The following is an 11,411-nucleotide window of genomic DNA, read 5'->3' on the forward strand; positions in this document are numbered from 1 at the left end:
GATGACAATGGCATTGTCACGAGGGACAAGGCCAAACTGGATGCTAGGTTATTATCTAGAAGCAGTATATGACAAAAAGCACTAGTGACGAGACTTAAGGATATTACGACATATCAGGCACCTGATGCACATTCTACCTGAAATTGGACTCTGGTAAGTGTGTACAAGTGCACTTCTGGTTGGTGAGTCAAAAGAGGAAGTCAATGCAAAATAGTTCATTGTAACACCCCCAGATCCGGGGTCGGGGATCCAGGTCGTCACGGTCTTTCTTTCCACAATATCACTTAACTTAATTAATAATAATTAACCTCATGCTGTGACCCCACACTAACACACACCACAACACGTTATAGTCCCAGAGATGAAATTGAAATAAGTACAAGTCCTTGAATCCACAATTTAAAAGTTATTACAACCCAAAATGATTACTTGATAAGTTTACAGTTAATTGCCATTATCTACCACAAGTTATAATTATACATAATTGATTCCCAAAAGTAGAATGCCTGATCTACAAATAGATCTACCTCTGCAGCTATAGCAGCTACGATATCAACGGGAAGACGCGGGACGCTTCCCACGCGCTTGCGCTGGGTCTGCTTGAGTCTGGCCATCTTTCCTAACTGTTGTTGTGTGATGAAGAAATGAAGCAAGAGTGAGCATTACAGCTCACAAGATAATATATAGTGTAAAAAATAATGCAAGTATCTAAATGGATAACTTACTAGAATTCTTTTATCAAGTGTAAGGTAATTACTTACTGGATATAAGCTTAAAGGAAGATGAAGTTACCAATTACTTCACTATACTTATACCATTTTAGAAAACTACTTGAACTACCACTGTTCAGAGTATAATAGGTTTCAAAAGCTCATCCCATAGATGAGACCACAAGTTAAGACTTGAATAGATTAAATCTTTGAAATGTTATTGAATGAAATAAAGTTACGAGGTACTTCATTAACACCCGATATATATATCCACATATATTTCTCTTATACATTTCCTGGAAACCTCTGTCATGTAAAGTATGAACAGAGTTTAAAATATCCAATGAATTTTGGAAAAAAAGAATTTTGGCATAAACCCGATATCTTGTTGATCAGGCAAAGATACCAATAAGTAACCTTTTCTACTAGTAGATGGACGAATTCCCCACTAATCATCACTCTGGCGGCAATAGGACCTTATGCTGGACTGCCACTCAGCCACTTACGCATTTGATGGACTCCCACTGAGCCACTTACACTTTCATGGACGCCCACTGAGCCCATGTTGCTTATGCCGACTCAATAGATGGACTTACTTCCCGAACGTTGGGTAAGTAATCAATTCATTTATCAAAATAGCAACCTCGTTACGAATATAAATACACCATAGAGCCGGATCCCTTAGGTTTTGAGCGAGTATTTAAATCCCATTTGAAAGGAAGATCTTAAATATAAAAATGAGTTTTGGGATCCGCTCTAACTTTTAAAATCATTTTAAAGACTCGAAAACATTTTTAAGAATGTTTGGAGTAATGCTGATTTAATGAAATAAATCAGTCCCGATATATTAGAAAATATCTGAATATTATTATTTAAATAATATTCCCATAAGGATAATTTCTATATAATTAATTTGAAGTAAAAGTTTTAAAACTCATACTTGAAATGAATAATAAATAACCAAAGGTATACTTATACGAAGTACGATCTTTATTTTAATAATCGAAAATAAGTTTGATTATCGAAACATTATTCTTTAATAAAATAAAGAATATTATTTAGCAAATAAGCGGAGTTATAAGTCCTAGAATGAATATTCAAAATAATATTCATTAAATAGAATAAACAGAGTCATAAGTCCTCGAATGAATATTCAAGATAATATTCATTAAATAGAATAAACAGAGTCATAAGTCCTCGAATGAATATTCAAGATAATATTCATTAATAAAAATAAAGTTATAGAATAAACCTTATTCGATTAATAGTTTTGAAAACTATATCTATATATATATTTATATATAAATATATATAATATACTCGGGAACATCGACTCCCGGTTTTAGAAAATGTTCGCCTTTGGGTCCCCTATACTAAGGGTATACGCAACTACTGCTTATCTCTAGCATAGGTATTATGCAATTATAAGCATTGGAATCAACAGATAGATATCAATATTACGAAACAGACATGCATATAAACCATATCAGCATGCTCCAATATATTACAAGATTTGCTAATTAACCATCATGCATCTATCACAAGATAATGCATATACATATATACATCACAACAACAGTATAACGGGTAGAAAACTTGCCTGAGCGACTGGGGGTGATAAAAGGCTTGGGACGAGTCTGGTAACCTATAAACAACATATAAGTTGGAATGAAACCAAATTCGCTTATGAATCTATACTTTAACCAATTAGACCCTAATGTTCGCTTTTGCGCTTAACGATTCACTTAAGTCGCTCGAGTACCCTCGGCTCCACCATTTTTAATAAATTAACCATTAAGATTTTTAAGGCGATTCTTTCGCGAGTACTCTATCAACTGCCTAATCCACTTTAAATAATTGTTTCATACTCCAATTAGTCATTTAAGGGTCTTAACCAAGGTTTCAAAGTAAGGCGAGGGGTAATGGTTCGTTCGCGAAACGCCGTTACTTAAAACGGTCGTTTCTCCTAAACCGTACATCGGATTCAAGCGAACCACATATCAAAACGAAGCTCGTAACAAGAACTATCTAATAATGGCAATGGTCAAAACCTAACAGTGAGTTCTCGGGTCCTGATGTTAAGAACAAAAACAGTCTAAAGTAAATCGGGCATTACGACGGCTATGTTTACGCGATTACCAAATTTAAACCATTCCAATCAATTCACAATTCAACCCACAATCACCACTACAACCAAAATTTATCCATTATTTACTACAACTGCCCCAACAACTCAATATTTACAATTTATACTACTTCTCAATCATGAACTAAGAGCTTACTTAAGTTCATTAACTAATCATCAAGATTTACAACTCCAAAAACATTACAAAACCAACCAATCTCTAAATATTCAATAATCATGCCTCTTATGAACTATACTACTCATAATAAGCTCTTAACATTCAATAATAATGCTAGGTTAAGAGATTATACCTTTCTTGTGAGTAGGAGTAAGTATTGAGCTTGAAACAACCTTGGAAAATCCTTACTAAAGCTTTATCTAAACAAAAACACAAGATCAAAATTTCAAGTTCTTGAAAAACACTATTCACTATCTTCTTCCATGAATTATAGGAAGATATTGTGAAGGAATTTTAAGCTTAGATTCATAGGATATCTATATCTATGTACAAGGAACCCTAGATAATTACCTCACTAATTAACAAGGCTTGGAACTTGAATTTGAGTTTTTCTTTCTTTGAAATGGAGATGAAGCCGAGAGCTTCTTCTTGAAAGGTGAAGTTAATTTGTGTGTTTGGTGTTATGAATTGTTTTGCTTGGTTGTTTTGCCTTTTGTTTTGCTTAATTACCTTTTAACCATGGTAAATTTTGTGTGGTTTATAATCAACCAACACTTCCTTCCCTTTGATCATGCTTATGTCATCCTCCTATGTCATCTTCCCACACTTGTCCTCTTCTTGTTGGTGTGATGACATCATCATCACTAATCTCTTTGATTAGCTCCTAATTACTTGGCTAATGACAGCTGATCTGTTATACAGTTCGCTTAACTTCCGTTCTCGTTTATCGTTTGAGGGATCATACTCGGGATCTTATTACTTGGGGTTCCTTACCCTTTCTCAATACATTATATTCCTTTTATGATCCTCTCTTATACTCCTTGAATTTAAATCATTTTTATTCTGTTACCCTATACTCAATTCTTTCGGTATCTGGGGGATTTTCGGGAAAAATCAAAGTGTTTCGAATTTGGATTCTGACGATCTTTACATACACTTATATACCATATAGACTACTAATAAGATCTCAGAATAACAATAAAAGAACCTCTACAAAGTGTGGCATGAAAAGTTTTCTTATTCAGCATAATCAGCAAAAACACTATTCATAAGGGTTACAAAAAGTTCAAAATTTTGGGGTTATTACATTCATGGACTTCGCAATAGCAGATCAATTGGACTCTATATATCTCTTCTTCACAAGCTCATTTCAGGATGGTATGAAATGGTATCTTACTCAAGAAATCGTCAAGGACATGGTATGACACTCTAACTGAAGTTACATCTAAATATAAACTAGTAGAGTCGTCATATTAATAACTCTCTTTATCACCAGGCACAAACATATTGAGTTATATGTGATATGATATCATGATAATATTATATGTTGGTCTACTAACAAAAACTTGTACAAGATTATTTGCTAAGTAATTGCAGAGTAGGTATGGAGGAGCGTGTTGGAAAGCTTGCAATTCTATTTGGAATTACTACAAGCATGCCAAAAGAATATTTCTTTTAGAAGCTCAAGTAAATCAAAAGAATGATGATAATACAGGTAAGTTAATGATCTTTTGAAGATGTAAAATTTTGGAAGATTCTGAACATGCCAAGACTATTTACCAACATAAACCACTAAAGCTTGATCAGTGTAACTCAGGTAAAATGACAAGCTATAGAGTTATGACAAGCACACTTTTTTTTCAAATGCTAATAGACAGCATGTAATGTGCTCAAGATGCCAAAGTGCAAGGTTCCAAGTGGATCCTAGAGAATCCAATCTTATAGCTATTAACAAGATTATTAGATATCTTAAAGGAATATCAACTCTTGGAGTAAAGTACCCTAAAGATATTATGCTTAATGTAATATCCGGGAAAATTATGTGAATATTATAAGTTAAATAAATAAATATTATATGTTTTATAAATTTAAAGTGATTATTGCCATGATATTAATAGGTGTTTAAACTGCAATTATATGAATCGATTTGTAATCGGGACGCGTATTTATTAGCATCTTTATCAAGTTACTCGTTTTATTTCATTTTATGCGCGTTTGAATGTATTTTAGGTGTTTTCGGGTTTTTCTGGTAATTTAGGGATCGTTTCTGGGTTTCAAAAATCAGTGGACCGGGACCCCACCGGGACGTCAAACCCCACAAAATCCGTGTTTTTATTTTTATAAAATTATTCGTATTTCAAATACCCTTTATTTTTGTATTTTCGAATTATTCGCAATTTTTGGGGAATTTTGACATTAATTTTGTATTTTATCGTTTTTAAAATTATTCCCCGTAATTATTATTTTGGGGCCCTAATTATTATAATTAGGGGATAAAAACACCCTTAATTTATTTTGGGATATAATTTCTGAAAATATAAATACCAGCAGATATATTTGTTTTTTTTTCATTTTTATTTATTTTCAGAAAATTCAAGAACTGTTTTTAGGGGTGAGATTCTTTCTCAAAACTTTGATCGATGATTTTGGACTAACCAGGGAACCAAATCAAACGCTCTACACACCAAAAAGATCCTTGTTTCAAGCCTTTTCTGTTGATATCAACAGCATTATCTGAGGTGCAGTATTTCTAAAAATCAAATTTTGATGTTCTTGATGTTAAAAATCATTTTTGATTTTCAGTGATTGTTGATTGATTTGGATGTTATAATAAGCCTTACTATGATGATTAGAGTATGTTTGAGTACAAATTTATGTTGTTTTGTTGCTGAAATTGATAAGTCGAGTTTTTACATTTTCTTTATTTTCATTCGTTAATTTCAGTTTTCCTGGATTTATTTCTAATGGGTTGTTGATTATTATGATTGTATGAGATTGTATAAATCCTGAGGTTCGTTTTGGTACCAAGAGTGTATATTTTCATCAAGTATAGACTAACTTCGAATTTTCCGATATAGTCACCGGAAAATTGAAGTTTTTGGCCAGCAAGCTTGAATCAGGCAATGATCCTGATGTCTGGGTTGACAGAGTCGTTTGTATCACGATTTAGAATAAGTTTGATGCTGAAATCGATTAAAACGAACTCATTTGGACCCCAGGTCTAGGTCGCCAGAACCCGAGAGGAGCTCGCCGGTTTCTAGGTAACTTCCTAGTTTTCGGCCGAGTTCTTCACGAACTCCGGCCACCGGCCTTTCCCCGTCGCCCTCAGATCCTCCTCAACCCTTTTCCTGTTTACAAACATGTTTCTGCAAATATTTTATTTTTCTGTTTTTTTTAAATTCAGTTTTACTTTTTTAAATTATTTAGATTAATTTTTAAAAAATCAATTATTTATTATTTTAAATTCTGAAAACTATTTACTTAATTATTTTTAAATTCTAAAAAATTATTTTTCCTTTATTATCTTTAAAAATTTAATTTGATTTAATCATTTATAATTCAATTTAGTTAAATATTTATGAATTTAATTAATTGATTAATTCATTTAATCAATTAATTTTATTTATAAATAGTTAAATAAATGTAAATTATTTATAATTAATTCAAATAATTCCTAAAAGTTATTTCTAAATTTTTAAAAATTATATTTTGGTTTTCAAAGTCAATTAATATTATTATTAATTGATTTAATTCTATTTATTTCTTTTTTTATTCATAATAAATAAACCGTTCGTCCGTTTAATACGAAACGAACGCGTATAGACTCAGAAAATTATTACGCTTTCAATAAAAATACTTTTGAGTCCTAATTTATTTTTTATTACAAGGACATTTGATTTGTGTATCAGTTTAAGTCGGTATTTGATCGGTAAATGCTAATATTGACCTAATTTTAATTCTGAACGCACTGAGACATATCCTTTAATGATCAGACTTATGTGATACATGAATTATGTGATTATGTGTTATATGAATACCATGATTACATGCTATATGATATGCATGCTATCTGCTTACAGTTTTAAAATACCATGCTTAGTTATAAATGATCGGGTAGATGTCAAGACGTATAGTTACGTCGATTGAGTTTGGTTCTGTCAATTAAGATAGTCCTTTTGTTTATAGAATCGAGTAGCAAGGAGTGCGGTCAGGTGTTAGACGGAGAGTTATAAGCAGGGTTTTAGTGAAAGGTTTCCGAGTATACCAGGCAAGTACTCCTAACTTCACTTATCGTTAAAGTGACGTTTATTTCGAATCATATTATGCAAGTATATATATCTTCACTTATCATTCAAGTGATATTGACTCTGCACCTTATTCTTTCAATTTCCATACTATTCTAAGTTCAGAATAGTTAAATGTTTTATATTACGCTACAAATTACTCCATACAGTAAAACTTTAAATTGAGATTAGCGAATAACTAATTGTTCTAGTTATTTCGCCATCGATTGTTGAAATAGCTCTCGACCATGAGAAATGGGGAGTTATATTATTAAGGATGACGTTTGATTCGGCTCCTTTGATCAAAATGTTTTATGGATTGGATGAATGCGTAAGTGACCGGGACGGACGGTCCAGCGGAGGGCTATTTCCAGGTGTTATATGAAATATTATGACATAATTTGTGCCACAGGCAGATATATTTCCTTTTTATTTGAGTACTCGTGTTTTGGGGACATGTTTCTACGAATCATGAACCAGTGCTATCATATGGGCTGATCAGCATGTGATAGTACGTCCGTCGGAGTTAGATTCCAAGAATCTAAAAATTATCGTTTATTGCTGATAGCTTGTGAAGCTTTTATTATTGATCAAATATTACTGAGTTTATCCTGTTGTTCAGTTATTATCAAAATATGGTTTATCATCTTAAGCACATTTTATACTGCTTGCTGAGCATTTCTTTCGCTCATACTTGTTTATCAATCTAATCTTTCAGCTAAGCCAGAGCAGGCTTGAGTTCCAGGTTTGATCAGAAGTCGAGTGCTTGTAGATAGTCGGGTGTGTTTTTCCAAACAGACTATTTTGGGACAATAAGTCTAGAGGTTTGTAATAAAATTTGAATAATCTGTAAAACTAATTAGACTTATGGTTTGTAATAACAATTGGTTTGTATTAGTGCATGTTCCATACTATAACCTGTGATCGATCCAGTGCATGCAAGGGGTCATATTTATTATATTATTCCGCTGTGATTATTTTATTATAGTTTAGTGGCTAGTGACCCCCAAATATATACCCCGGGTTTGGAGGGCGTCACACTTAACATGTTTGGCTATACAGATTATGCAGGTTGTAAGAAAGACAGGAGAAGCATCTCTGAAGCTGTTAACCTAAGTGATAGAAGAAGCATCTCAGGAAGCTGTCAACTTCGTGGAAGAAGATTGATTTCTTATTTTGATAAAAAATAACCTTAAATCTAACAACTCTGTGGAACACTCTATGACAAGGCACCTTCACACCAGGTATCATTTATTTCGAGAGCATGTCTTTTAGTCAAAGAGCCACTTACAGAAACACTTATTAAATCACTTGTTAAAATTAATCTTTCAAAACTGATTTGTAAGTGTGGGATATCATTCATTGCATATTAGTTGGAAATCCCATCTGTAAGGAATTCTTCATATAAGTTCACAAGTATTAAATCTCAATATTTAAAGGACTTGTGAATTTATCAGTAATCCAGTACCTCGTATTTAGTGCTACTATCGTGATTATCATGATTACAATATCATATACATTTGTGGTAGTTAAGTATTATAGCATTAAGTTTAAATACTTTTTAACTGATTAAATTATGACTATAGACAATTCTATTCTATATTAGTCTCATAATTTAAATTATATTAAAATAATATGCAGCATAGTTATTTGTATCATGTACGAATAATTGTGGTACTTTTAGTATTAGTGAAATTATTTAGAATTTTTGTTCTAAGTAATCAATGCTTATTTCTAAAATCACTGATATTGAAAGTTGAAGTATTTTCTAAGTCATGTGTATAAAACTCTCAATATTTTATATGCTTAGAAAGTATTTCTAAAATTACTAATTATCCAAAGAGTGATTGCCATGTATATAAGTCATATATCCTATTGGTGTTTACTCAAGGATAATTATAAATATTTAAGTGCTAGTATATAACTCATAGATATTTAGTATTTATTTATTTAATATTTATATTGGGTTGTTTGGATTATGGAATTTGAAGCAATTCAATGATTTTATTTGCTCCATAATTCAAACTAACTTAAAATAAATAAGAAGCATGATTGATTATAACTAAATCTGTCAACAATTGATATCTAGTATATTGATTGTAACTTATGTGTTATAAGTTAATTATGAGATTTTGGTTTTAGTGAATTTAACAATGTTTATATCTCAAGAATTCACTGAAATCGGAATCATGATTGTAGCATGATTAGTTGTGTGCTAATTATTGACTTATATCAGTTAATGATACTTAGTTAAGAGTTTAACTATGAACTAATTGTGAAGTATTAGTATTTGTGACATTACTTAGAACTCCTATAAGTAATCAATGCTTATCTTCAGTCACTTATACTAATATACAAAGTATGGAAATTCTTCTTAAAAACAACTATGGTTAAAATGTTTGATCGCTTTATTAGAAGTAACCATATGTTGTCAAATTAGAATAATTTTTATACTTATTTTTAAATTCCTAAATACTTTGATAATAGATGCAATACTCAATGGATCAAAGTATATGGAACTTAGAATATTTTTCTAAGATTGCAAACAAGTCAATGCTAGTTAATGTTGCTTTATTTATTGAGCCAATATTGTTTGAGATACTACAGTTGTTAGGAGTTAACAATTGTATGATATATGAAATTGAATGTTGATGTCTATTTGATAGGTAATTGGTATTTAATTCATCGATATCTTATTTTAATATTTAAAATAGGATATAACATAATTATTGGTATTTAAAGTACTTGACAAGTATCAGATAATGATATATTGTTAATATTTTATTGCAGATAATCGTGAGATTTTAATTTCTGGTGAATTTATATGAGTTGCTATATCTGACATATTCACTATAATTTGAATTTAGCAGCATAGTCACTCTTATTAAGGATATTTATCAATAAACAATTTTGTTGATTATAATCTTATAAAGACAGATTATGGAGCTTTTGAAATGAATGAGAATTGCTTAGACTATACCCTAAGTGATCAATGCTTTTATAAAAACTCATTCATATTAAAAGATAAAATCGTTCTTTCTCTTCTTAATACTGCTAGGTCATCAGTCTGTGTCTTATCAAATCATTTATCTTTTTAGGCATAAAAACAGACTTGTGTACTAAAACAGTTTTAGGAGAAAATCAAACTTCTTTCAACATTGGTAATTTCTTATTTCATTAAAATCTTTTGAAATCACTGTTGTACATCATTTCTCTCAAAAGATTATATGCATAATTTTCATTTATTATAGATCTTAAATGTATTTTATCTCTATATTGCAATATGTTCTGTGATACAGGTTCAGCCTCCAATGGTATTCTTTCATTTGATAGTCATGAGGTTGAAAACCCACAACTTCTATCCCGGAATGTAAAGACAATCACATAAACATAACCAACCAACACTCTCTTACCACTAAAATAAAGTATAAATGAGTGTGAGGGAGAAAGTGCCTTAGTGCACCACATAAGGAAGGTTCTGAAGTCAACCCAGCATCTCTGTCTCCTACAAAGATGAGTAGAATTTAAACCGAGACAACTGCTAGCCCGCATACATCTTCTCAAAAAGATGTAATGGCTGAAAAGGCACAAAAAATAGTTACTAGATTCATCCTTTCAACAAGGTGCGTCTATTGAAATTCGCCTCTCGGCCAGGATATCCGATTTGGTGTCACCACCTCAAACATAAATAATTCATGATGCACAAGTAAAGGTTACACGCACAAAGGAGGAGTTGATGGAAACAAGAGTTTCGACCATTTTTAGGTCAGATTTGATTGTTCAAGGTTCTTTAATGGACCAATTGTCTTTATAGGTGTTAGGAGAGGATACTGATCCAATAGCCATATGTCAGTTATCAGTGTCTACCTCCCCAGGCTTAAATCTCCTGGATGCATCTGCGGATAGTGGATCTGACATAGGTGCAGATCAACAACTTGTTGATAATGATTCATATTTACCTGATGAGTCGCAAGGAAATGTCTTCACATACATTAAAAGGAAACTGTGATCTTTATGCTAAATTCTTTGGATCATTGTTTACCTTCCCAGAGTTCAAATCTGGAACCTAAAAAGGGAAACTAGCAACTTATAGATTATGAATCAGATTCATCTGACGAGTCTAACAAGGATGAGGATTTGCGAACTCCCATTGCACCACATGTGACCTCCTTAAGGATGGCTAAGGTGATTTTCCTTGCAGGTACAGCTGGTTCTTGATACTTCGGGTCTCGAATCTGTTTATGATTGGAACCTAACTCTTAGGGACCTAACATTTACAAATTGGATTAGAATACTTCGGGAACTAACAAGTTGGGAGCTAATAATTGGTAACA

The sequence above is a fragment of the Apium graveolens genome, chromosome 9, assembly GCF_009905375.1.
Source record: "Apium graveolens cultivar Ventura chromosome 9, ASM990537v1, whole genome shotgun sequence".
In the NCBI taxonomy this organism is placed as follows: Eukaryota; Viridiplantae; Streptophyta; class Magnoliopsida; order Apiales; family Apiaceae; genus Apium; species Apium graveolens.